We start from the raw sequence: 25,086 nt of genomic DNA on the forward strand, positions 1-25,086 counted from the left end.
TGTTTCAGACCCTCTGTTTCTCGCCCTCTGTTTCAGCCACCCTGTTTCTCGCCCTCTGTTTCAGCCCCACTGTTTCAGACCCTCTGTTTCAGCCCCTCTGTTTCAGCCCCTCTGTTTCAGACCCTCTGTTTCTCGCTCTCTGTTTCGCGCCCTCTGTTTCAGCCCCTCTGTTTCAGACCCTCTGTTTCAGCCCCTCTGTTTCAGCCCCTCTGTTTCAGACCCTCAGTTTCAGACCCTCTATTTCTCGCCCTCTGTTTCAGACCCTCTGTTTCAGACCCTCTGTTTCAGCCCCTCTGTGTCTGCCCCTCTGTTTCAGCCCCTCTGTTTCTCCTCCTCTGTTTCTTGCCCTCTGTTTCGCGCCCTCTGTTTCAGCCCCTCTGTTTCAGACCCTCTGTTTCGCGCCCTCTGTTTCGTGCCCTCTGTTTCAGACACTCTGTTTCAGACCCTCTGTTTCTCGCCCTCTGTTTCAGCCCCTCTGTTTCAGGCCCTCAGTTTCAGCCCCTCTGTTTCAAACCCTCTGTTTCAGACCCTCTGTTTCAGACCCTCTGTTTCTCGCTGTCTGTTTCGGCCCCTCTGTTTCTCGCCCTCTGTTTTGGCCCCTCAGTTTCGCGCCCTCTGTTTCAGACCCTCTGTTTCTCGACTTCTGATTCAGCCCCTCTGTTTCAGTCCCTCTGTTTCGCGCCCTCTGTTTCGTGCCCACTGTTTCAGATCCTCTGTTTCAGACCCTCTGTTTCTCGCCCTCTGTTTCAGCCACCCTGTTTCTCGCCCTCTGTTTCAGCCCCACTGTTTCAGACCCTCTGTTTCAGCCCCTCTGTTTCAGCCCCTCTGTTTCAGACCCTCTGTTTCTCGCTCTCTGTTTCGCGCCCTCTGTTTCAGCCCCTCTGTTTCAGACCCTCTGTTTCAGCCCCTCTGTTTCAGCCCCTCTGTTTCAGACCCTCAGTTTCAGACCCTCTATTTCTCGCCCTCTGTTTCAGACCCTCTGTTTCAGACCCTCTGTTTCTCGCTGTCTGTTTCAGCCCCTCTGTTTCAGACCCTCTGTTTCAGGCCCTCTGTTTCAGCCCCTCGGTTTCAGCCCCTCTGTTTCAGCCCATCTGTTTCTCGCCCTCTGTTTCAGCCCCTCTGTTTCAGACCGTCTGTTTCAGCCCCTCTGTTTCAGCCCCTCTGTTTCAGCCCCTCTTTTTCAGACCCTCGGTTTCAGCCCCTCTGTTTCAGCCCCTCTGTTTCAGACCCTCTGTTTCTCGCCCTCGGTTTCGCACCCTCTGTTTCGCGCCCTGTGTTTCAGACCCTCTGTTTCAGACCCTCTGTTTCAGACCCTCTGTTTCTCGCCCTCTGTTTCAGCCCCTCTGTTTCTCGCCCTCTGTTTCAGCCCCTCTGTTTCCGACCCTCTGTTTCAGCCCCTCTGTTACAGACCATCTGTTTCAGCCCCTCTGTTTCAGACCCTCTGTTTCAGCCCCTCTGTTTCAGACCCTCTGTTTCAGACCCTCTGTTTCTCGCCCTCTGTTTCAGACCCTCTGTTTCGCGCCCTCTGTTTCAGCCCCTCTGTATCTCGCCCTCTGTTTCAGCCCCTCTGTTTCAGCCCCTCTGTTTCTCGCCCTCTGTTTCCCACCCTCTGTTTCAGACCCTCTGTTTCAGCCCCTCTGTTTCAGCCCCTCTGTTTCAGCCCATCTGTTTCTCGCCCTCTGTTTCAGCCCCTCTGTTTCAGACCCTCTGTTTCAGACACTCTGTTTCTCCCCCTCTGTTTCAGCCCCTCTGTTTCTCGCCGTCTGTTTCAGCCCCTCTGTTTCAGACCCTTTGTTTCAGACCCTCTGTTTCTCGCCCTCTGTTTCAGCCCCTCTGTTTCTCGCCGTCTGTTTCAGCCCCTCTGTTTCAGACCCTCTGTTTCAGCCCCTCTGTTTCAGACCCTCTGTTTCAGACCCACTGTTTCTCGCCCTCTGTTTCGCCCCCTCTGTGTCAGACCCTCTGTTTCAGCCCCTCTGTTTCAGCCCATCTGTTTCTCGCCCTCTGTTTCAGCCCCTCTGTTTCAGACACTCTGTTTCAGCCCCTCTGTTTCACCACTCTGTTTCAGACCCTCTGTTTCAGACCCTCTGTTTCTCGCCCTCTTTTTCAGCACCTCTGTTTCTCGCCGTCTGTTTCAGCCCCTCTGTTTCGCGCCCTCTGTTTCAGCCCCTCTGTTTCAGACCCTCTGTTTCATACCCTCTGTTTCAGACCCTCTGTTTCTCGCCCTCTGTTTCGGCCACTCTGTTTCTCGCCCTCTGTTTCAGACTCTCTTTTTCTCGCCCTCTGTTTCAGCCCCTCTGTTTCAGACCCTCTGTTTCTCACCCTCTGTTTCAGCCCTTCTGTTTCAGCCCTCTGTTTCAGACCCTCAGTTTCTCGTCCTCTGTTTCAGCCCCTCTGTTTCAGACCCTCTGTTTAAGACCCTCTGTTTCAGCCCCTCTGTTTCAGCCCCTGTTTCTCGACCTCTATTTCAGCCCCGCTGTTTCAGACCCTCTGTTTCAGCCCCTCTGTTTCAGACCCTCTGTTTCAGACCCTCTGTTTCAGACCCTCTGTTTCTCGCCCTCTGTTTCAGACCCTCTGTGTCTGCCCCTCTGTTTCAGCCCCTCTGTTTCTCGTCCTCTGTTTCTCGCCCTCTGTTTCGCGCCCTCTGTTTCAGACCCTCTGTTTCAGACCCTCTGTTTCAGCCCCTCTGTTTCAGCCACTCTGTTTCTCGCCCTCTGTTACACGCCCTCTGTTTCAGACCCTCTGTTTCAGACCCTCTGTTTCAGACCCTCTGTTTCTCGCCCTCTGTTTCAGACCCTCTGTTTCAGACCCTCTGTTTCTCGCCCTCTGTTTCAGCCCCTCTGTTTCAGACCCTCTGTTTCGCGCCCTCTGTTTCGTGCCCTCTGTTTCAGACACTCTGTTTCAGACCCTCTGTTTCTCGTCCTCTGTTTCAGCCCCTCTGTTTCTCGCCGTCTGTTTCAGCCCCTCTGTTTCAGACCCTCTGTTTCAGCCCCTCTGTTTCAGACCCTCTGTTTCAGACCCTCTGTTTCTCGCTCTCTGTTTCGCGCCCTCTGTTTCAGCCCCTCTGTTTCAGACCCTCTGTTTCAGCCCCTCTGTTTCAGACCCTCTGTGTCTGCCCCTCTGTTTCAGCCCCTCTGTTTCTCCTCCTCTGTTTCTTGCCCTCTGTTTCGCGCCCTCTGTTTCAGACCCTCTGTTTCAGCCCCTCTGTTTCAGCCCCTCGGTTTCAGCCCCTCTGTTTCAGCCCATCTGTTTCTCGACCTCTGTTTCAGCCCCTCTGTTTCAGACCGTCTGTTTCAGCCCCTCTGTTTCGCGCCCTCTGTTTCAGACCCTCTGTTTCAGACCCTCTGTTTCAGACCCTCTGTTTCTCGCCGTCTGTTTCAGCCCCTCTGTTTCTCGCCCTCTGTTTCAGCCCCTCTGTTTCTCGCCCTCTGTTTCAGACCCTCTGTTTCCGACCCTCTGTTTCAGACGCTCTGTTTCTCGCCGTCTGTTTCAGCCCCTCTGTTTCTCGCCCTCTGTTTCAGCCCCTCTGTTTCAGACCCTCTGTTTCAGCCACTCTGTTTCAGACCCTCTGTTTCAGCCCCTCTGTTTCAGACCCTCGGTTTCAGACCCTCTGTTTCTCGCCCTCTGTTTCAGACCCTCTGTTTCGCGCCCTCTGTTTCAGCCCCTCTGTTTCAGCCCCTCTGTTTCAGCCCCTCTGTTTCAGCCCCTCTGTTTCTCGCCCTCTGTTTCCCACCCTCTGTTTCAGACCCTCTGTTTCAGCCCCTCTGTTTCAGCCCCTCTGTTTCAGCCGATCTGTTTCTCGCCCTCTGTTTCAGCCCCTCTGTTTCAGACCCTCTGTTTCAGACACTCTGTTTCTCCCCCTCTGTTTCAGCCCCTCTGTTTCTCGCCGTCTGTTTCAGCCCCTCTGTTTCAGACCCTTTGTTTCAGACCCTCTGTTTCTCGCCCTCTGTTTCAGCCCCTCTGTTTCTCGCCGTCTGTTTCAGCCCCTCTGTTTCAGACCCTCTGTTTCAGCCCCTCTGTTTCAGACCCTCTGTTTCAGACCCTCTGTTTCTCGCCCTCTGTTTCGCCCCCTCTGTTTCAGACCCTCTGTTTCAGCCCCTCTGTTTCAGCCCATCTGTTTCTCGCCCTCTGTTTCTGCCCCTCTGTTTCAGACCCTCTGTTTCAGCCCCTCTGTTTCAGCCCCTCTGTTTCTCGCCCTGTGTTTCCCACCCTCTGTTTCAGACCCTCTGTTTCAGCCCCTCTGTTTCAGCCCCTCTGTTTCAGCCCATCTGTTTCTCGCCCTCTGTTTCAGCCCCTCTGTTTCAGACCCTCTGTTTCAGACACTCTGTTTCTCCCCCTCTGTTTCAGCCCCTCTGTTTCTCGCCGTCTGTTTCAGCCCCTCTGTTTCAGACCCTTTGTTTCAGACCCTCTGTTTCTCGCCCTCTGTTTCAGCCCCTCTGTTTCTCGCCGTCTGTTTCAGCCCCTCTGTTTCAGACCCTCTGTTTCAGCCCCTCTGTTTCAGACCCTCTGTTTCAGACCCACTGTTTCTCGCCCTCTGTTTCGCCCCCTCTGTGTCAGACCCTCTGTTTCAGCCCCTCTGTTTCAGCCCATCTGTTTCTCGCCCTCTGTTTCAGCCCCTCTGTTTCAGACCCTCTGTTTCAGCCCCTCTGTTTCACCACTCTGTTTCAGACCCTCTGTTTCAGACCCTCTGTTTCTTTCCCTCTTTTTCAGCACCTCTGTTTCTCGCCGTCTGTTTCAGCCCCTCTGTTTCGCGCCCTCTGTTTCAGCCCCTCTGTTTCAGACCCTCTGTTTCATACCCTCTGTATCAGACCCTCTGTTTCTCGCCCTCTGTTTCGGCCACTCTGTTTCTCGCCCTCTGTTTCAGACTCTCTTTTTCTCGCCCTCTGTTTCAGCCCCTCTGTTTCAGACCCTCTGTTTCTCACCCTCTGTTTCAGCCCTTCTGTTTCAGCCCTCTGTTTCAGACCCTCAGTTTCTCGTCCTCTGTTTCAGCCCCTCTGTTTCAGACCCTCTGTTTAAGACCCTCTGTTTCAGCCCCTCTGTTTCAGCCCCTGTTTCTCGCCCTCTATTTCAGCCCCGCTGTTTCAGACCCTCTGTTTCAGCCCCTCTGTTTCAGACCCTCTGTTTCAGACCCTCTGTTTCAGACCCTCTGTTTCTCGCCCTCTGTTTCAGACCCTCTGTGTCTGCCCCTCTGTTTCAGCCCCTCTGTTTCTCGTCCTCTGTTTCTCGCCCTCTGTTTCGCGCCCTCTGTTTCAGACCCTCTGTTTCAGACCCTCTGTTTCAGCCCCTCTGTTTCAGCCACTCTGTTTCTCGCACTCTGTTACACGCCCTCTGTTTCAGACCCTCTGTTTCAGACCCTCTGTTTCAGACCCTCTGTTTCACGCCCTCTGTTTCAGACCCTCTGTTTCAGACCCTCTGTTTCTCGCCCTCTGTTTCAGCCCCTCTGTTTCAGACCCTCTGTTTCGCGCCCTCTGTTTCGTGCCCTCTGTTTCAGACACTCTGTTTCAGACCCTCTGTTTCTCGTCCTCTGTTTCAGCCCCTCTGTTTCTCGCCGTCTGTTTCAGCCCCTCTGTTTCAGACCCTCTGTTTCAGCCCCTCTGTTTCAGACCCTCTGTTTCAGACCCTCTGTTTCTCGCTCTCTGTTTCGCGCCCTCTGTTTCAGCCCCTCTGTTTCAGACCCTCTGTTTCAGCCCCTCTGTTTCAGCCCCTCTGTGTCTGCCCCTCTGTTTCAGCCCCTCTGTTTCTCCTCCTCTGTTTCTTGCCCTCTGTTTCGCGCCCTCTGTTTCAGACCCTCTGTTTCAGCCCCTCTGTTTCAGCCCCTCGGTTTCAGCCCCTCTGTTTCAGCCCATCTGTTTCTCGACCTCTGTTTCAGCCCCTCTGTTTCAGACCGTCTGTTTCAGCCCCTCTGTTTCGCGCCCTCTGTTTCAGACCCTCTGTTTCAGACCCTCTGTTTCAGACCCTCTGTTTCTCGCCGTCTGTTTCAGCCCCTCTGTTTCTCGCCCTCTGTTTCAGCCCCTCTGTTTCTCGCCCTCTGTTTCAGACCCTCTGTTTCCGACCCTCTGTTTCAGACCCTCTGTTTCTCGCCGTCTGTTTCAGCCCCTCTGTTTCTCGCCCTCTGTTTCAGCCCCTCTGTTTCAGACCCTCTGTTTCAGCCACTCTGTTTCAGACCCTCTGTTTCAGCCCCTCTGTTTCAGACCCTCTGTTTCAGACCCTCTGTTTCTCGCCCTCTGTTTCAGACCCTCTGTTTCGCGCCCTCTGTTTCAGCCCCTCTGTTTCAGCCCCTCTGTTTCAGCCCCTCTGTTTCAGCCCCTCTGTTTCTCGCCCTCTGTTTCCCACCCTCTGTTTCAGACCCTCTGTTTCAGCCCCTCTGTTTCAGCCCCTCTGTTTCAGCCGATCTGTTTCTCGCCCTCTGTTTCAGCCCCTCTGTTTCAGACCCTCTGTTTCAGACACTCGGTTTCTCCCCCTCTGTTTCAGCCCCTCTGTTTCTCGCCGTCTGTTTCAGCCCCTCTGTTTCAGACCCTTTGTTTCAGACCCTCTGTTTCTCGCCCTCTGTTTCAGCCCCTCTGTTTCTCGCCGTCTGTTTCAGCCCCTCTGTTTCAGACCCTCTGTTTCAGCCCCTCTGTTTCAGACCCTCTGTTTCAGACCCTCTGTTTCTCGCCCTCTGTTTCGCCCCCTCTGTTTCAGACCCTCTGTTTCAGCCCCTCTGTTTCAGCCCATCTGTTTCTCGCCCTCTGTTTCTGCCCCTCTGTTTCAGACCCTCTGTTTCAGCCCCTCTGTTTCACCCCTCTGTTTCAGACCCTCTGTTTCAGACCCTCTGTTTCTCGCCCTCTTTTTCAGCACCTCTGTTTCTCGCCGTCTGTTTCAGCCCCTCTGTTTCGCGCCCTCTGTTTCAGCCCCTCTGTTTCAGACCCTCTGTTTCATACCCTCTGTTTCAGACCCTCTGTTTCTCGCCCTCTGTTTCGGCCACTCTGTTTCTCGCCCTCTGTTTCGGCACCTCTGTTTCTCGCCCTCTGTTTCAGACTCTCTTTTTCTCGCCCTCTGTTTCAGCCCCTCTGTTTCAGACCCTCTGTTTCTCACCCTCTGTTTCAGCCCCTCTGTTTCAGCCCTCTGTTTCAGACCCTCTGTTTCTCGTCCTCTGTTTCAGCCCCTCTGTTTCAGACCCTCTGTTTCAGACCCTCTGTTTCAGCCCCTCTGTTTCAGCCCCTGTTTCTCGCCCTCTGTTTCAGCCCCGCTGTTTCAGACCCTCTGTTTCAGCCCCTCTGTTTCAGACCCTCTGTTTCAGACCCTCTGTTTCAGACCCTCTGTTTCTCGCCCTCTGTTTCAGACCCTCAGTTTTGCGCCCTCTGTTTCAGCCCCTCTGTTTCAGCCCCTCTGTTTCAGCCCCTCTGTTTCTCGCCCTCTGTTTCTCACCCTCTGTTTCAGACCCTCTGTTTCAGCCCCTCTGTTTCAGCCCCACTGTTTCAGCCCATCTGTTTCTCGCCCTCTGATTCAGCCCCTCTGTTTCAGACCCTCTGTTTCAGCCCCTCTGTTTCATACCCTCTGTTTCAGCCCCTCTGTTTCAGCCCCTCTGTTTCAGACCTTCTGTTTCAGACCCTCTGTTTCTCGCTCTCTGTTTCAGACCCTCTGTTTCTCGCCCTCTGTTTCAGCCCCTCTGTTTCTCGCCGTCTGTTTCAGCCCCTCTGTTTCAGACCCTCTGTTTCTCGCCCTCTGTTTCGCGCCCTCTGTTTCAGCCCCTCTGTTTCAGACCCTCTGTTTCAGCCCCTCTGTTTCTGCCCCTCGGTTTCAGCCCCTCTGTTTCAGACCCTCTGTTTCAGCCCCTCTGTTTCAGCCCCTCTGTTTCAGACCGTCTGTTTCAGCCCCTCTGTTTCAGCCCCTCTGTTTCTCCTCCTCTGTTTCTCGCCCTCTGTTTCGTGCCCTCTGTTTCAGACCCTCTGTCTCATCCCCTCTGTTTCGGACCCTCGGTTTCAGCCCCTCTGTTTCAGCCCATCTGTTTCTCGCCCTCTGTTTCAGCCCCTCTGTTTCAGACCGTCTGTTTCAGCAACTCTGTTTCAGCCCCTCTGTTTCAGACCCTCTGTTTCTCGCCCTCTGTTTTACGCCCTCTGTTTCGCGCCCTGTGTTTCAGACCCTCTGTTTCAGACCCTCTGTTTCAGACCCTCTGTTTCTCGCCCTCTGTTTCAGCCCCTCTGTTTCTCGCCCTCTGTTTCAGCCCCTCTGTTTCTCGCCCTCTGTTTCAGACCCTCTGTTTCCGACCCTCTGTTTCAGACCTTCTGTTTCTCGCCCTCTGTTTCAGCCCCTCTGTTTCTCGCCATCTGTTTCAGCCCCTCTGTTTCAGACCCTCTGTTTCAGCCCCTCTGTTTCAGCCCCTCTGTTTCAGCCCCTCTGTTTCTCGCCCTCTGTTTCTCAGCCTCTGTTTCAGACCCTCTGTTTCAGCCCCTCTGTTTCAGACCCTCTGTTTCTCGCCCTCTGTTTCAGCCACTCTGTTTCTCGCCCTCTGTTTCAGCCCCTCTGTTTCAGACCCTCTGTTTCAGACCGTCTGTTTCAGCCACTCTGTTTCAGCCCCTCTGTTTCAGACCCTCTGTTTCTCGCCCTCTGTTTTACGCCCTCTGTTTCGCGCCCTGTGTTTCAGACCCTCTGTTTCAGACCCTCTGTTTCAGACCCTCTGTTTCTCGCCCTCTGTTTCAGCCCCTCTGTTTCTCGCCCTCTGTTTCAGCCCCTCTGTTTCTCGCCCTCTGTTTCAGACCCTCTGTTTCCGACCCTCTGTTTCAGACCTTCTGTTTCTCGCCCTCTGTTTCAGCCCCTCTGTTTCTCGCCATCTGTTTCAGCCCCTCTGTTTCAGACCCTCTGTTTCAGCCCCTCTGTTTCAGACCCTCTGTTTCAGCCCCTCTGTTTCAGACCGTCTGTTTCTCGCCCTCTGTTTCAGACCCTCTGTTTCGCGCCCTCTGTTTCAGCCCCTCTGTTTCAGCCCCTCTGTTTCAGACCCTCTGTTTCAGCCCCTCTGTTTCAGCCCCTCTGTGTCTGCCCCTCTGTTTCAGCCCCTCTGTTTCTCGTCCTCTGTTTCTCGCCCTCTGTTTCGCGCCCTCTGTTTCAGACCCTCTGTTTCAGACCCTCTGTTTCTCGCCCTCTGTTACGCGGCCTCTGTTTCAGACCCTCTGTTTCAGACCCTCTGTTTCAGACCCTCTGTTTCTCGCCCTCTGTTTCATACCCTCTGTTTCTCGCCCTCTGTTTCAGACCAGCTGTTTCGCGCCCTCTGTTTCGTGCCCTCTGTTTCAGACACTCTGTTTCAGACCCTCTGTTTCTCGTCCTCTGTTTCAGCCCCTCTGTTTCTCGCCGTCTGTTTCAGCACCTCTGTTTCAGACCCTCTGTTTCAGCCCCTCTGTTTCAGACCCTCTGTTTCAGACCCTCTGTTTCTCGCACTCTGTTTCGCGCCCTCTGTTACAGCCCCTCTGTTTCAGACCCTCTGTTTCAGCCCCTCTGTTTCAGCCCCTCTGTGTCTGCCCCTCTGATTCAGCCCCTCTGTTTCTCCTCCTCTGTTTCTCGCCCTCTGTTTCGCGCCCTCTGTTTCAGACCCTCTGTTTCAGCCCCTCTGTTTCAGCCCCTCGGTTTCAGCCCCTCTGTCTCAGCCAATCTGTTTCTCGCTCTCTGTTTCAGCCCCTCTGTTTTAGACCGTCTGTTTCAGCCCCTCTGTTTCAGCCCCTCTGTTTCAGACCCTCTGTTACACGCCCTCTGTTTCGCGCCCTCTGTTTCGCGTCCTCTGTTTCAGACCCTCTGTTTCAGACCCTCTGTTTATCGCCCTCTCTTTCAGCCCCTCTGTTTCTCGCCCTCTGTTTCAGACCCTCTGTTTCTCGCCCTCTGTTTCAGACCCTCTGTTTCCGACCCTCTGTTTCAGCCCCTCTGTTTCTCGCCCTCTGTTTCAGCCCCTCTGTTTCAGACCCTCTGTTTCAGTCCCTCTGTTTCAGACCCTCTGTTTCAGCCCCTCTGTTTCAGACCCTCTGTTTCTCGCCCTCTGTTTCAGATCCTCTGTTTCGCTCCCTCTGTTTCAGCCCCTCTGTTTCAGCCCCTCTGTTTCAGCCCCTCTGTTTCAGCCCCTCTGTTTCTCGCCCTCTGTTTCCCACCCTCTGTTTCAGACCCTCTGTTTCAGCCCCTCTGTTTCAGCCCCTCTGTTTCAGCCCATCTGTTTCTCGCCCTCTGTTTCAGCCCCTCTGTTTCAGACCCTTTGTTTCAGACCCTCTGTTTCTCGCCCTCTGTTTCTGCCCCTCTGTTTCTCGCCGCCTGTTTCAGCCCCTCTGTTTCAGACCCTCTGTTTCAGCCCCACTGTTTCAGACCCTCTGTTTCATACCCTCTGTTTCTCGCCCTCTGTTTCGCGCCCTCTGTTTCAGACCCTCTGTTTCAGCCCCTCTGTTTCAGCCCATCTGTTTCTCGCCCTCTGTTTCAGCCCCTCTGTTTCAGACCCTCTGTTTCAGCCCCTCTGTTTCACCCCTCTGTTTCAGACCCTCTGTTTCAGACCCTCTGTTTCTCGCCCTCTTTTTCAGCACCTCTGTTTCTCGCCGTCTGTTTCAGCCCCTCTGTTTCGCGCCCTCTGTTTCAGCCCCTCTGTTTCAGACCCTCTGTTTCAAACCCTCTTTTTCATACCCTCTGTTTCTCGCCCACTGTTTCGGCCCCACTGTTTCTCGCCCTCTGTTTCGGCACCTCTGTTTCTCGCCCTCTGTTTCAGACTCTCTTTTTCTCGCCCTCAGTTTCAGCCCCTCTGTTTCAGACCCTCTGTTTCTCACCCTCTGTTTCAGCCCCTCTGTTTCAGACCCTCTGTTTCAGCCCCTCTGTTTCAGACCCTCTGTTTCAGCCCCTCTGTTTCAGACCGTCTGTTTCTCGCCCTTTGTTTCAGACCCTCTGTTTCGCGCCCTCCGTTTCAGCCCCTCTGTTTCAGCCCCTCTGTTTCAGCCCCTCTGTTTCAGCCCCTCTGTTTCTCGCCCTCTGTTTCTCACCCTCTGTTTCAGACCCTCTGTTTCAGCCCCTCTGTTTCGGACCCTCTGTTTCTCGCCCTCTGTTTCAGCCACTCTGTTTCTCACCCTCTGTTTCAGCCCCTCTGTTTCAGACCCTCTGTTTCAGACCCTCTCTTTCAGCCACTCTGTTTCAGCCCCTCTGTTTCAGACCCTCTGTTTCTCGCCCTCTGTTTTACGCCCTCTGTTTCGCGCCCTGTGTTTCAGACCCTCTGTTTCAGACCCTCTGTTTCAGACCCTGTGTTTCTCGCCCTCTGTTTCAGCCCCTCTGTTTCTCGCCCTCTGTTTCAGCCCCTCTGTTTCTCGCCCTCTGTTTCAGACCCTCTGTTTCCGACCCTCTGTTTCAGACCTTCTGTTTCTCGCCCTCTCTTTCAGCCCTCTGTTTCTCGCCATCTGTTTCAGCCCCTCTGTTTCAGACCCTCTGTTTCAGCCCCTCTGTTTCAGACCCTCTGTTTCAGCCCCTCTGTTTCAGACCGTCTGTTTCTCGCCCTCTGTTTCAGACCCTCTGTTTCGCGCCCTCCGTTTCAGCCCCTCTGTTTCAGCCCCTCTGTTTCAGCCCCTCTGTTTCAGCCCCTCTGTTTCAGACCCTCTGTTTCAGCCCCTCTGTTTCAGCCCCTCTGTGTCTGCCCCTCTGTTTCAGCCCCTCTGTTTCTCGTCCTCTGTTTCTCGCCCTCTGTTTCGCACCCTCTGTTTCAGACCCCCTGTTTCAGACCCTCTGTTTCTCGCCCTCTGTTACGCGGCCTCTGTTTCAGACCATCTGTTTCAGACCCTCTGTTTCAGACCCTCTGTTTCTCGCCCTCTGTTTCATACCCTCTGTTTCTCGCCCTCTGTTTCAGCCCCTCTGTTTCAGACCCTCTGTTTCACGCCCTCTGTTTCGTGCCCTCTGTTTCAGACACTCTGTTTCAGACCCTCTGTTTCTCGTCCTCTGTTTCAGCCCCTCTGTTTCTCGCCGTCTGTTTCAGCACCTCTGTTTCAGACCCTCAGTTTCAGCCCCTCTGTTTCAGACCCTCTGTTTCAGACCCTCTGTTTCTCGCACTCTGTTTCGCGCCCTCTGTTACAGCCCCTCTGTTTCAGACCCTCTGTTTCAGCCCCTCTGTGTCTGCCCCTCTGATTCAGCCCCTCTGTTTCTCCTCCTCTGTTTCTCGCCCTCTGTTTCGCGCCCTCTGTTTCAGACCCTCTGTTTCAGCCCCTCTGTTTCAGCCCCTCGGTTTCAGCCCCTCTGTCTCAGCCCATCTGTTTCTCGCCCTCTGTTTCAGCCCCTCTGTTTTAGACCGTCTGTTTCAGCCCCTCTGTTTCAGCCCCTCTGTTTTAGACCCTCTGTTACATGCCCTCTGTTTCGCGCCCTCTGTTTCGCGCCCTCTGTTTCGCGCCCTGTGTTTCAGACCCTCTGTTTCATACCCTCTGTTTCAGACCCTCTGTTTCTCGCCCTCTGTTTCGGCCACTCTGTTTCTCGCCCTCTGTTTCGGCACCTCTGTTTCTCGCCCTCTGTTTCAGACTCTCTTTTTCTCGCCCTCTGTTTCAGCCCCTCTGTTTCAGACCCTCTGTTTCTCACCCTCTGTTTCAGCCCCTCTGTTTCAGCCCTCTGTTTCAGACCCTCTGTTTCTCGTCCTCTGTTTCAGCCCCTCTGTTTCAGACCCTCTGTTTCAGACCCTCTGTTTCAGCCCCTCTGTTTCAGCCCCTGTTTCTCGCCCTCTCTTTCAGCCCCGCTGTTTCAGACCCTCTGTTTCAGCCCCTCTGTTTCAGACCCTCTGTTTCAGACCCTCTGTTTCAGACCCTCTGTTTCTCGCCCTCTGTTTCAGACCCTCTGTTTTGCGCCCTCTGTTTCAGCCCCTCTGTTTCAGCCCCTCTGTTTCAGCCCCTCTGTTTCTCGCTCTCTGTTTCTCACCCTCTGTTTCAGACCCTCTGTTTCAGCCCCTCTGTTTCAGCCCCACTGTTTCAGCCCATCTGTTTCTCGCCCTCTGTTTCAGCCCCTCTGTTTCAGACCCTCTGTTTCAGCCCCTCTGTTTCATACCCTCTGTTTCAGCCCCTCTGTTTCAGCCCCTCTGTTTCAGACCCTCTGTTTCAGACCCTCTGTTTCTCACTCTCTGTTTCAGACCCTCTGTTTCTCGCCCTCTGTTTCAGCCCCTCTGTTTCTCGCCGTCTGTTTCAGCCCCTCTGTTTCAGACCCTCTGTTTCTCGCCCTCTGTTTCGCGCCCTCTGTTTCAGCCCCTCTGTTTCAGACCCTCTGTTTCAGCCCCTCTGTTTCAGCCCCTCGGTTTCAGACCCTCTGTTTCAGACCCTCTGTTTCAGCCCCTCTGTTTCAGCCCCTCTGTTTCAGACCGTCTGTTTCAGCCCCTCTGTTTCAGCCCCTCTGTTTCTCCTCCTCTGTTTCTCGCCCTCTGTTTCGTGCCCTCTGTTTCAGACCCTCTGTTTCAGCCCCTCTGTTTCGGACCCTCGGTTTCCGCCCCTCAGTTTCAGCCCATCTGTTTCTCGCCCTCTGTTTCAGCCCCTCTGTTTCAGACCGTCTGTTTCAGCCACTCTGTTTCAGCCCCTCTGTTTCAGACCCTCTGTTTCTCGCCCTCTGTTTTACGCCCTCTGTTTCGCGCCCTGTGTTTCAGACCCTCTGTTTCAGACCCTCTGTTTCAGACCCTCTGTTTCTCGCCCTCTGTTTCAGCCCCTCTGTTTCTCGCCCTCTGTTTCAGCCCCTCTGTTTCTCGCCCTCTGTTTCAGACCCTCTGTTTCCGACCCTCTGTTTCAGACCTTCTGTTTCTCGCCCTCTGTTTCAGCCCCTCTGTTTCTCGCCATCTGTTTCAGCCCCTCTGTTTCAGACCCTCTGTTTCAGCCCCTCTGTTTCAGCCCCTCTGTTTCAGCCCCTCTGTTTCTCGCCCTCTGTTTCTCACCCTCTGTTTCAGACCCTCTGTTTCAGCCCCTCTGTTTCAGACCCTCTGTTTCTCGCCCTCTGTTTCAGCCACTCTGTTTCTCGCCCTCTGTTTCAGCCCCTCTGTTTCAGACCCTCTGTTTCAGACCCTCTGTTTCAGCCACTCTGTTTCAGCCCCTCTGTTTCAGACCCTCTGTTTCTCGCCCTCTGTTTTACGCCCTCTGTTTCGCACCCTGTGTTTCAGACCCTCTGTTTCAGACCCTCTGTTTCAGACCCTCTGTTTCTCGCCCTCTGTTTCAGCCCCTCTGTTTCTCGCCCTCTGTTTCAGCCCCTCTGTTTCTCGCCCTCTGTTTCAGACCCTCTGTTTCCGACCCTCTGTTTCAGACCTTCTGTTTCTCGCCCTCTGTTTCAGCCCCTCTGTTTCTCGCCATCTGTTTCAGCCCCTCTGTTTCAGACCCTCTGTTTCAGCCCCTCTGTTTCAGACCCTCTGTTTCAGCCCCTCTGTTTCAGACCGTCTGTTTCTCGCCCTCTGTTTCAGACCCTCTGTTTCGCGCCCTCCGTTTCAGCCCCTCTGTTTCAGCCCCTCTGTTTCAGCCCCTCTGTTTCAGCCCCTCTGTTTCAGACCCTCTGTTTCAGCCACTCTGTTTCAGCCCCTCTGTGTCTGCCCCTCTGTTTCAGCCCCTCTGTTTCTCGTCCTCTGTTTCTCGCCCTCTGTTTCGCGCCCTCTGTTTCAGACCATCTGTTTCAGACCCTCTGTTTCTCGCCCTCTGTTACGCGGCCTCTGCTTCAGACCCTCTGTTTCAGACCCTCTGTTTCAGACCCTCTGTTTCTCGCCCTCTGTTTCATACCCTCTGTTTCTCGCCCTCTGTTTCAGACCCGCTGTTTCGCGCCCTCTGTTTCATGCCCTCTGTTTCAGACACTCTGTTTCAGACCCTCTGTTTCTCGTCCTCTGTTTCAGCCCCTCTGTTTCTCGCCGTCTGTTTCAGCACCTCTGTTTCAGACCCTCTGTTTCAGCCCCTCTGTTTCAGACCCTCTGTTTCAGACCCTCTGTTTCTCGCACTCTGTTTCGCGCCCTCTGTTACAGCCCCTCTGTTTCAGACCCTCTGTTTCAGCCCCTCTGTTTCAGCCCCTCTGTGTCTGCCCCTCTGATTCAGCCCCTCTGTTTCTCCTCCTCTGTTTCTCGCCCTCTGTTTCGCGCCCTCTGTTTCAGACCCTCTGTTTCAGCCCCTCTGTTTCAGCCCCTCGGTTTCAGCCCCTCTGTCTCAGCCCATCTGTTTCTCGCTCTCTGTTTCATGCCCCTCTGTTTTAGACCGTCTGTTTCAGCCCCTCTGTTTCAGCCCCTCTGTTTCAGACCCTCTGTTACACGCCCTCTGTTTCGCACCCTCTGTTTCGCGCCCTCTGTTTCAGACCCTCTGTTTCAGACCCTCTGTTTATCGCCCTCTCTTTCAGCCCCTCTGTTTCTCGCCCTCTGTTTCAGACCCTCTGTTTCTCGCCCTCTGTTTCAGACCCTCTGTTTCCGACCCTCTGTTTCAGCCCCTCTGTTTCTCGCCCTCTGTTTCAGCCCCTCTGTTTCAGACCCTCTGTTTCAGTCCCTCTGTTTCAGACCCTCTGTTTCAGCCCCTCTGTTTCAGACCCTCTGTTTCTCGCCCTCTGTTTCAGATCCTCTGTTTCGCTCCCTCTGTTTCAGCCCCTCTGTTCCAGCCCCTCTGTTTCAGCCCCTCTGTTTCAGCCCCTCTGTTTCTCGCCCTCTGTTTCCCACCCTCTGTTTCAGACCCTCTGTTTCAGCCCCTCTGTTTCAGCCCCTCTGTTTCAGCCCATCTGTTTCTCGCCCTCTGTTTCAGCCCCTCTGTTTCAGACCCTTTGTTTCAGACCCTCTGTTTCTCGCCCTCTGTTTCTGCCCCTCTGTTTCTCGCCGCCTGTTTCAGCCCCTCTGTTTCAGACCCTCTGTTTCAGCCCCACTGTTTCAGACCCTCTGTTTCATACCCTCTGTTTCTCGCCCTCTGTTTCGCGCCCTCTGTTTCAGACCCTCTGTTTCAGCCCCTCTGTTTCAGCCCATCTGTTTCTCGCCCTCTGTTTCAGCCCCTCTGTTTCAGACCCTCTGTTTCAGCCCCTCTGTTTCACCCCTCTGTTTCAGACCCTCTGTTTCAGACCCTCTGTTTCTCACCCTCTTTTTCAGCACCTCTGTTTCTCGCCGTCTGTTTCAGCCCCTCTGTTTCGCGCCCTCTGTTTCAGCCCCTCTGTTTCAGACCCTCTGTTTCAAACCCTCTTTTTCAGACCCTCTGTTTCTCGCCCACTGTTTCGGCCCCACTGTTTCTCGCCCTCTGTTTCGGCAACTCTGTTTCTCGCCCTCTGTTTCAGACTCTCTTTTTCTCGCCCTCAGTTTCAGCCCCTCTGTTTCAGACCCTCTGTTTCTCACCCTCTGTTTCAGCCCCTCTGTTTCAGACCCTCTGTTTCAGCCCCTCTGTTTCAGACCCTCTGTTTCAGCCCCTCTGTTTCAGACCGTCTGTTTCTCGCCCTCTGTTTCAGACCCTCTGTTTCGCGCCCTCCGTTTCAGCCCCTCTGTTTCAGCCCCTCTGTTTCAGCCCCTCTGTTTCAGCCACTCTGTTTCTCGCCCTCTGTTTCTCACCCTCTGTTTCAGACCCTCTGTTTCAGCCCCTCTGTTTCGGACCCTCTGTTTCTCGCCCTCTGTTTCAGCCACTCTGTTTCTCACCCTCTGTTTCAGCCCCTCTGTTTCAGACCCTCTGTTTCAGACCCTCTCTTTCAGCCACTCTGTTTCAGCCCGTCTGTTTCAGACCCTCTGTTTCTCGCCCTCTGTTTTACGCCCTCTGTTTCGCGCCCTGTGTTTCAGACCCTCTGTTTCAGACCCTCTGTTTCAGACCCTGTGTTTCTCGCCCTCTGTTTCAGCCCCTCTGTTTCTCGCCCTCTGTTTCAGCCCCTCTGTTTCTCGCCCTCTGTTTCAGACCCTCTGTTTCCGACCCTCTGTTTCAGACCTTCTGTTTCTCGCCCTCTCTTTCAGCCCTCTGTTTCTCGCCATCTGTTTCAGCCCCTCTGTTTCAGACCCTCTGTTTCAGCCCCTCTGTTTCAGACCCTCTGTTTCAGCCCCTCTGTTTCAGACCGTCTGTTTCTCGCCCTCTGTTTCAGACCCTCTGTTTCGCGCCCTCCGTTTCAGCCCCTCTGTTTCAGCCCCTCTGTTTCAGCCCCTCTGTTTCAGCCCCTCTGTTTCAGACCCTCTGTTTCAGCCCCTCTGTTTCAGCCCCTCTGTGTCTGCCCCTCTGTTTCAGCCCCTCTGTTTCTCGTCCTCTGTTTCTCGCCCTCTGTTTCGCACCCTCTGTTTCAGACCCCCTGTTTCAGACCCTCTGTTTCTCGCCCTCTGTTACGCGGCCTCTGTTTCAGACCCTCTGTTTCAGACCCTCTGTTTCAGACCCTCTGTTTCTCGCCCTCTGTTTCATACCCTCTGTTTCTCGCCCTCTGTTTCAGCCCCTCTGTTTCAGACCCTCTGTTTCACGCCCTCTGTTTCGTGCCCTCTGTTTCAGACACTCTGTTTCAGACCCTCTGTTTCTCGTCCTCTGTTTCAGCCCCTCTGTTTCTCGCCGTCTGTTTCAGCACCTCTGTTTCAGACCCTCAGTTTCAGCCCCTCTGTTTCAGAACCTCTGTTTCAGACCCTCTGTTTCTCGCACTCTGTTTCGCGCCCTCTGTTACAGCCCCTCTGTTTCAGACCCTCTGTTTCAGCCCCTCTGTGTCTGCCCCTCTGATTCAGCCCCTCTGTTTCTCCTCCTCTGTTTCTCGCCCTCTGTTTCGCGCCCTCTGTTTCAGACCCTCTGTTTCAGCCCCTCTGTTTCAGCCCCTCGGTTTCAGCCCCTCTGTCTCAGCCCATCTGTTTCTCGCCCTCTGTTTCAGCCCCTCTGTTTTAGACCGTCTGTTTCAGCCCCTCTGTTTCAGCCCCTCTGTTTTAGACCCTCTGTTACACGCCCTCTGTTTCGCGCCCTCTGTTTCGCGCCCTCTGTTTCAGACCCTCTGTTTCAGACCCTCTGTTTATCGCCCTCTCTTTCAGCCCCTCTGTTTCTCGCCCTCTGTTTCAGCCCCTCTGTTTCTCGCCCTCTGTTTCAGACCCTCTGTTTCCGACCCTCTGTTTCAGACACTCTGTTTCTCGCCGTCTGTTTCAGCCCCTCTGTTTCTCGCCCTCTGTTTCAGCCCCTCTGTTTCAGACCCTCTGTTTCAGGCCCTCTGTTTCAGACCTTCTGTTTCAGCCCCTCTGTTTCAGACCCTCTGTTTCTCGCCCTCTGTTTCAGATCCTCTGTTTCGCGCCCTCTGTTTCAGCCCCTCTGTTTCAGCCCCTCTGTTTCAGCCCCTCTGTTTCTCGCCCTCTGTTTCGCGCCCTCTGTTTCAGCCCCTCTGTTTCAGCCCCTCTGTTTCAGCCCCTCTGTTTCAGCCCATCTGTTTCTCGCCCTCTGTTTCAGCCCCTCTGTTTCAGACCCTTTGTTTCAGACCCTCTGTTTCTCTCCCTCTGTTTCTGCCCCTCTGTTTCTCGCCGCCTGTTTCAGCCCCTCTGTTTCAGACCCTCTGTTTCAGCCCCACTGTTTCAGACCCTCTGTTTCATACCCTCTGTTTCTCGCCCTCTGTTTCGCGCCCTCTGTTTCAGCACCTCTGTTTCAGCCCCTCTGTTTCAGCCCATCTGTTTCTCGACCTCTGTTTCAGCCCCTCTGTTTCAGACCCTCTGTTTCAGCCCCTCTGTTTCACCCCTCTGTTTCAGACCCTCTGTTTCAGACCCTCTGTTTCTCGCCCTCTTTTTCAGCACCTCTATTTCTCGCCGTCTGTTTCAGCCCCTCTGTTTCGCGCCCTCTGTTTCAGCCCCTCTGTTTCAGACCCTCTGTTTCAAACCCTCTTTTTCAGACCCTCTGTTTCAGCCCCTCTGTTTCAGCCCCTCTGTTTCAGACCGTCTGTTTCAGACCCTCTGTTTCAGCCCCTCTGTTTCTCCTCCTCTGTTTCTCGCCCTCTGTTTCGTGCCCTCTGTTTCAGACCCTCTGTTTCGGACCCTCGGTTTCAGCCCCTCTGTTTCAGCCCTTCTGTTTCTCGCCCTCTGTTTCAGCCCCTCTGTTTCAGACCGTCTGTTTCAGCCCCTCTATTTCAGACCCTCTGTTTCAGACCCTCTGTTTCTCGCCCTCTGTTTCGCGCCCTCTGTTTCAGACCCTCTGTTTCGTGCCCTCTGTTTCTCGCCCTCTGTTTTAGCCCCTCTGTTTCTCGCCCTCTGATTCAGCCCCTCTGTTTCAGACCCTCTGTTTCAGCCTCTCTGTTTCAGGCCCTCTGTTTCAGACCCTCTGTTTCAGACCCTCTGTTTCTCGCCGTCTGTTTCGGCCCCTCTGTTTCTCGCCCTCTGTTTCGGCCCCTCAGTTTCGCGCCCTCTGTTTCAGACCCTCTGTTTCAGACCCTCTGTTTCTCGCCCTCTGTTTCAGCCCCTCTGTTTCAGACCCTCTGTTTCTCGCCCTCTGTTTCAGCCCCTCTGTTTCAGACCCTCTGTTTCGCGCCCTCTGTTTCATGCCATCTGTTTCAGACACTCTATTTCAGACCCGCTGACTCTCGCCCTCTGTTTCAGCCCCTCTGTTTCTCGCCCTCTGTTACGCGCCCTCTGTTTCGCGCCCTCTGTTTCAGCCCCTCTGTTTCAGCCACTCTGTTTCAGCCCCTCTGTTTCAGCCCCTCTGTTTCTCGCACTCTGTTTCAGCCCCTCTGTTTCAGACCCTCTGTTTCGCGCCCTCTGTTTCAGACCCTCTGTTTCAGACCCTCTGTTTCAGACCCTCTGTTTCTCGCCCTCTGTTTCAGCCCCTCATTTTCGCACCCTCTGTTTCAGAACCTCTGTTTCAGACCCTTTGTTTCAGACCCTCTGATTCTCGCCCTCTGTTTCAGACCCTCTGTTTCAGAACCTCTGTTTCTCGCCCTCTGTTTCTCGCCGTCTGTTTCGGCCCGTCTGTTTCAGACCCTCTGTTTCAGAACCTCTGTTTCTCGCCCTCTGTTTCTCGCCGTCTGTTTCGGCCCGTCTGTTTCTCGCCCTCTGTTTCGGCCCCTCTGTTTCGCGCCCTCTGTTTCAGACCCTCTGTTTCAGACCCTCTGTTTCAGCCCCTCTGTTTCAGACCCTCTGTTTCGCGCCCTCTGTTTCAGACCCTCTGTTTCAGACCCTCTGATTCAGACCCTCTGTTTCTCGCCCTCTGTTTCAGCCCCTCTGTTTCTCGCCCTCTGTTTCAGCCCCTCTGTTTCAGACCCTCTGTTTCAGCCCCTCTGTTTCAGACCCTCTGTTTCAGACCCTCTGTTTCTCGCCCTCTGTTTCGCGCCCTCTGTTTCAGACCCTCTGTTTCGCGCCCTCTGTTTCAGCCCCTCTGTTTCAGCCCCTCTGATTCAGCCCCTCTGTTTCAGCCCCTCTGTTTCTCGCCCTCTGTTTCGCGCCCTCTGTTTCGCGCCCTCTGTTCCAGCCCCTCTGTTTCAGACCCTCTGTTTCTCGCCCTCTGTTTCGCGCCCTCTGTTTCAGACCCTCTGTTTCGCGCCCTCTGTTTCAGCCCCTCTGTTTCAGACCCTCTGTTTCAGCCCCTCTGTTTCAGCCCCTCTGTGTCTGCCCCTCTGTTTCAGCCCCTCTGTTTCTCGTCCTCTGTTTCTCGCCCTCTGTTTCGCGCCCTCTGTTTCAGACCCTCTGTTTCAGACCCTCTGTTTCTCGCCCTCTGTTACGCGGCCTCTGTTTCAGACCCTCTGTTTCAGACCCTCTGTTTCAGACCCTCTGTTTCTCGCCCTCTGTTTCATACCCTCTGTTTCTCGCCCTCTGTTTCAGACCCGCTGTTTCGCGCCCTCTGTTTCATGCCCTCTGTTTCAGACACTCTGTTTCAGACCCTCTGTTTCTCGTCCTCTGTTTCAGCCCCTCTGTTTCTCGCCGTCTGTTTCAGCACCTCTGTTTCAGACCCTCTGTTTCAGCCCCTCTGTTTCAGACCCTCTGTTTCAGACCCTCTGTTTCTCGCACTCTGTTTCGCGCCCTCTGTTACAGCCCCTCTGTTTCAGACCCTCTGTTTCAGCCCCTCTGTTTCAGCCCCTCTGTGTCTGCCCCTCTGATTCAGCCCCTCTGTTTCTCCTCCTCTGTTTCTCGCCCTCTGTTTCGCGCCCTCTGTTTCAGACCCTCTGTTTCAGCCCCTCTGTTTCAGCCCCTCGGTTTCAGCCCCTCTGTCTCAGCCCATCTGTTTCTCGCTCTCTGTTTCAGCCCCTCTGTTTTAGACCGTCTGTTTCAGCCCCTCTGTTTTAGCCCCTCTGTTTCAGACCCTCTGTTACACGCCCTCTGTTTCGCGCCCTCTGTTTCGCGCCCTCTGTTTCAGACCCTCTGTTTCAGACCCTCTGTTTATCGCCCTCTCTTTCAGCCCCTCTGTTTCTCGCCCTCTGTTTCAGACCCTCTGTTTCTCGCCCTCTGTTTCAGACCCTCTGTTTCCGACCCTCTGTTTCAGCCCCTCTGTTTCTCGCCCTCTGTTTCAGCCCCTCTGTTTCAGACCCTCTGTTTCAGTCCCTCTGTTTCAGACCCTCTGTTTCAGCCCCTCTGTTCCAGCCCCTCTGTTTCAGCCCCTCTGTTTCAGCCCCTCTGTTTCTCGCCCTCTGTTTCCCACCCTCTGTTTCAGACCCTCTGTTTCAGCCCCTCTGTTTCAGCCCCTCTGTTTCAGCCCATCTGTTTCTCGCCCTCTGTTTCAGCCCCTCTGTTTCAGACCCTTTGTTTCAGACCCTCTGTTTCTCGCCCTCTGTTTCTGCCCCTCTGTTTCTCGCCGCCTGTTTCAGCCCCTCTGTTTCAGACCCTCTGTTTCAGCCCCACTGTTTCAGACCCTCTGTTTCATACCCTCTGTTTCTCGCCCTCTGTTTCGCGCCCTCTGTTTCAGACCCTCTGTTTCAGCCCCTCTGTTTCAGCCCATCTGTTTCTCGCCCTCTGTTTCAGCCCCTCTGTTTCAGACCCTCTGTTTCAGCCCCTCTGTTTCACCCCTCTGTTTCAGACCCTCTGTTTCAGACCCTCTGTTTCTCGCCCTCTTTTTCAGCACCTCTGTTTCTCGACGTCTGTTTCAGCCCCTCTGTTTCGCGCCCTCTGTTTCAGCCCCTCTGTTTCAGACCCTCTGTTTCAAACCCTCTTTTTCAGACCCTCTGTTTCTCGCCCACTGTTTCGGCCCCACTGTTTCTCGCCCTCTGTTTCGGCAACTCTGTTTCTCGCCCTCTGTTTCAGACTCTCTTTTTCTCGCCCTCAGTTTCAGCCCCTCTGTTTCAGACCCTCTGTTTCTCACCCTCTGTTTCAGCCCCTCTGTTTCAGACCCTCTGTTTCAGCCCCTCTGTTTCAGACCCTCTGTTTCAGCCCCTCTGTTTCAGACCGTCTGTTTCTCGCCCTCTGTTTCAGACCCTCTGTTTCGCGCCCTCCATTTCAGCCCCTCTGTTTCAGCCCCTCTGTTTCAGCCCCTCTGTTTCAGCCCCTCTGTTTCTCGCCCTCTGTTTCTCACCCTCTGTTTCAGACCCTCTGTTTCAGCCCCTCTGTTTCGGACCCTCTGTTTCTCGCCCTCTGTTTCAGCCACTCTGTTTCTCACCCTCTGTTTCAGCCCCTCTGTTTCAGACCCTCTGTTTCAGACCCTCTCTTTCAGCCACTCTGTTTCAGCCCGTCTGTTTCAGACCCTCTGTTTCTCGCCCTCTGTTTTACGCCCTCTGTTTCGCGCCCTGTGTTTCAGACCCTCTGTTTCAGACCCTCTGTTTCAGACCCTGTGTTTCTCGCCCTCTGTTTCAGCCCCTCTGTTTCTCGCCCTCTGTTTCAGCCCCTCTGTTTCTCGCCCTCTGTTTCAGACCCTCTGTTTCCGACCCTCTGTTTCAGACCTTCTGTTTCTCGCCCTCTCTTTCAGCCCTCTGTTTCTCGCCATCTGTTTCAGCCCCTCTGTTTCAGACCCTCTGTTTCAGCCCCTCTGTTTCAGACCCTCTGTTTCAGCCCCTCTGTTTCAGACCGTCTGTTTCTCGCCCTCTGTTTCAGACCCTCTGTTTCGCGCCCTCCGTTTCAGCCCCTCTGTTTCAGCCCCTCTGTTTCAGCCCCTCTGTTTCAGCCCCTCTGTTTCAGACCCTCTGTTTCAGCCCCTCTGTTTCAGCCCCTCTGTGTCTGCCCCTCTGTTTCAGCCCCTCTGTTTCTCGTCCTCTGTTTCTCGCCCTCTGTTTCGCACCCTCTGTTTCAGACCCCCTGTTTCAGACCCTCTGTTTCTCGCCCTCTGTTACGCGGCCTCTGTTTCAGACCCTCTGTTTCAGACACTCTGTTTCAGACCCTCTGTTTCTCGCCCTCTGTTTCATACCCTCTGTTTCTCGCCCTCTGTTTCAGCCGCTCTGTTTCAGACCCTCTGTTTCACGCCCTCTGTTTCGTGCCCTCTGTTTCAGACACTCTTTTTCAGACCCTCTGTTTCTCGTCCTCTGTTTCGCGCCCTCTGTTACAGCCCCTCTGTTTCAGACCCTCTGTTTCAGCCCCTCTGTGTCTGCCCCTCTGATTCAGCCCCTCTGTTTCTCCTCCTCTGTTTCTCGCCCTCTGTTTCGCGCCCTCTGTTTCAGACCCTCTGTTTCAGCCCCTCTGTTTCAGCCCCTCGGTTTCAGCCCCTCTGTCTCAGCCCATCTGTTTCTCGCCCTCTGTTTCAGCCCCTCTGTTTTAGACCGTCTGTTTCAGCCCCTCTGTTTTAGACCCTCTGTTACACGCCCTCTGTTTCGCGCCCTCTGTTTCGCGCCCTCTGTTTCAGACCCTCTGTTTCAGACCCTCTGTTTATCGCCCTCTCTTTCAGCCCCTCTGTTTCTCGCCCTCTGTTTCAGCCCCTCTGTTTCTCGCCCTCTGTTTCAGACCCTCTGTTTCCGACCCTCTGTTTCAGACACTCTGTTTCTCGCCTTCTGTTTCAGCCCCTCTGTTTCTCGCCCTCTGTTTCAGCCCCTCTGTTTCAGACCCTCTGTTTCAGACCTTCTGTTTCAGCCCCTCTGTTTCAGCCCCTCTGTTTCTCGCCCTCTGTTTCAGATCCTCTGTTTCGCGCCCTCTGTTTCAGCCCCTCTGTTTCAGCCCCTCTGTTTCAGCCCCTCTGTTTCTCGCCCTCTGTTTCGCGCCCTCTGTTTCAGCCCCTCTGTTTCAGCCCCTCTGTTTCAGCCCCTCTGTTTCAGCCCATCTGTTTCTCGCCCTCTGTTTCAGCCCCTCTGTTTCAGACCCTTTGTTTCAGACCCTCTGTTTCTCTCCCTCTGTTTCTGCCCCTCTGTTTCTCGCCGCCTGTTTCAGCCCCTCTGTTTCAGACCCTCTGTTTCAGCCCCACTGTTTCAGACCCTCTGTTTCATACCCTCTGTTTCTCGCCCTCTGTTTCGCGCCCTCTGTTTCAGCACCTCTGTTTCAGCCCCTCTGTTTCAGCCCATCTGTTTCTCGACCTCTGTTTCAGCCCCTCTGTTTCAGACCCTCTGTTTCAGCCCCTCTGTTTCACCCCTCTGTTTCAGACCCTCTGTTTCAGACCCTCTGTTTCTCGCCCTCTTTTTCAGCACCTCTGTTTCTCGCCGTCTGTTTCAGCCCCACTGTTTCAGACCCTCTGTTTCATACCCTCTGTTTCTCGCCCTCTGTTTCGCGCCCTCTGTTTCAGCCCCTCTGTTTCAGCCCCTCTGTTTCTCGCCCTCTGTTTCTCACCCTCTGTTTCAGACCCTCTGTTTCAGCCCCTCTGTTTCGGACCCTCTGTTTCTCGCCCTCTGTTTCAGCCACTCTGTTTCTCACCCTCTGTTTCAGCCCCTCTGTTTCAGACCCTCTGTTTCAGACCCTCTCTTTCAGCCACTCTGTTTCAGCCCCTCTGTTTCAGACCCTCTGTTTCTCGCCCTCTGTTTTACGCCCTCTGTTTCGCGCCCTGTGTTTCAGACCCTCTGTTTCAGACCCTCTGTTTCAGACCCTGTGTTTCTCGCCCTCTGTTTCAGCCCCTCTGTTTCTCGCCCTCTGTTTCAGCCCCTCTGTTTCTCGCCCTCTGTTTCAGACCCTCTGTTTCCGACCCTCTGTTTCAGACCTTCTGTTTCTCGCCCTCTCTTTCAGCCCTCTGTTTCTCGCCATCTGTTTCAGCCCCTCTGTTTCAGACCCTCTGTTTCAGCCCCTCTGTTTCAGACCCTCTGTTTCAGCCCCTCTGTTTCAGACCGTCTGTTTCTCGCCCTCTGTTTCAGACCCTCTGTTTCGCGCCCTCCGTTTCAGCCCCTCTGTTTCAGCCCCTCTGTTTCAGCCCCTCTGTTTCA

The sequence above is a fragment of the Chiloscyllium punctatum genome, chromosome 48 (genome assembly GCF_047496795.1).
Source record: "Chiloscyllium punctatum isolate Juve2018m chromosome 48, sChiPun1.3, whole genome shotgun sequence".
Lineage (NCBI taxonomy): Eukaryota > Metazoa > Chordata > Chondrichthyes > Orectolobiformes > Hemiscylliidae > Chiloscyllium > Chiloscyllium punctatum.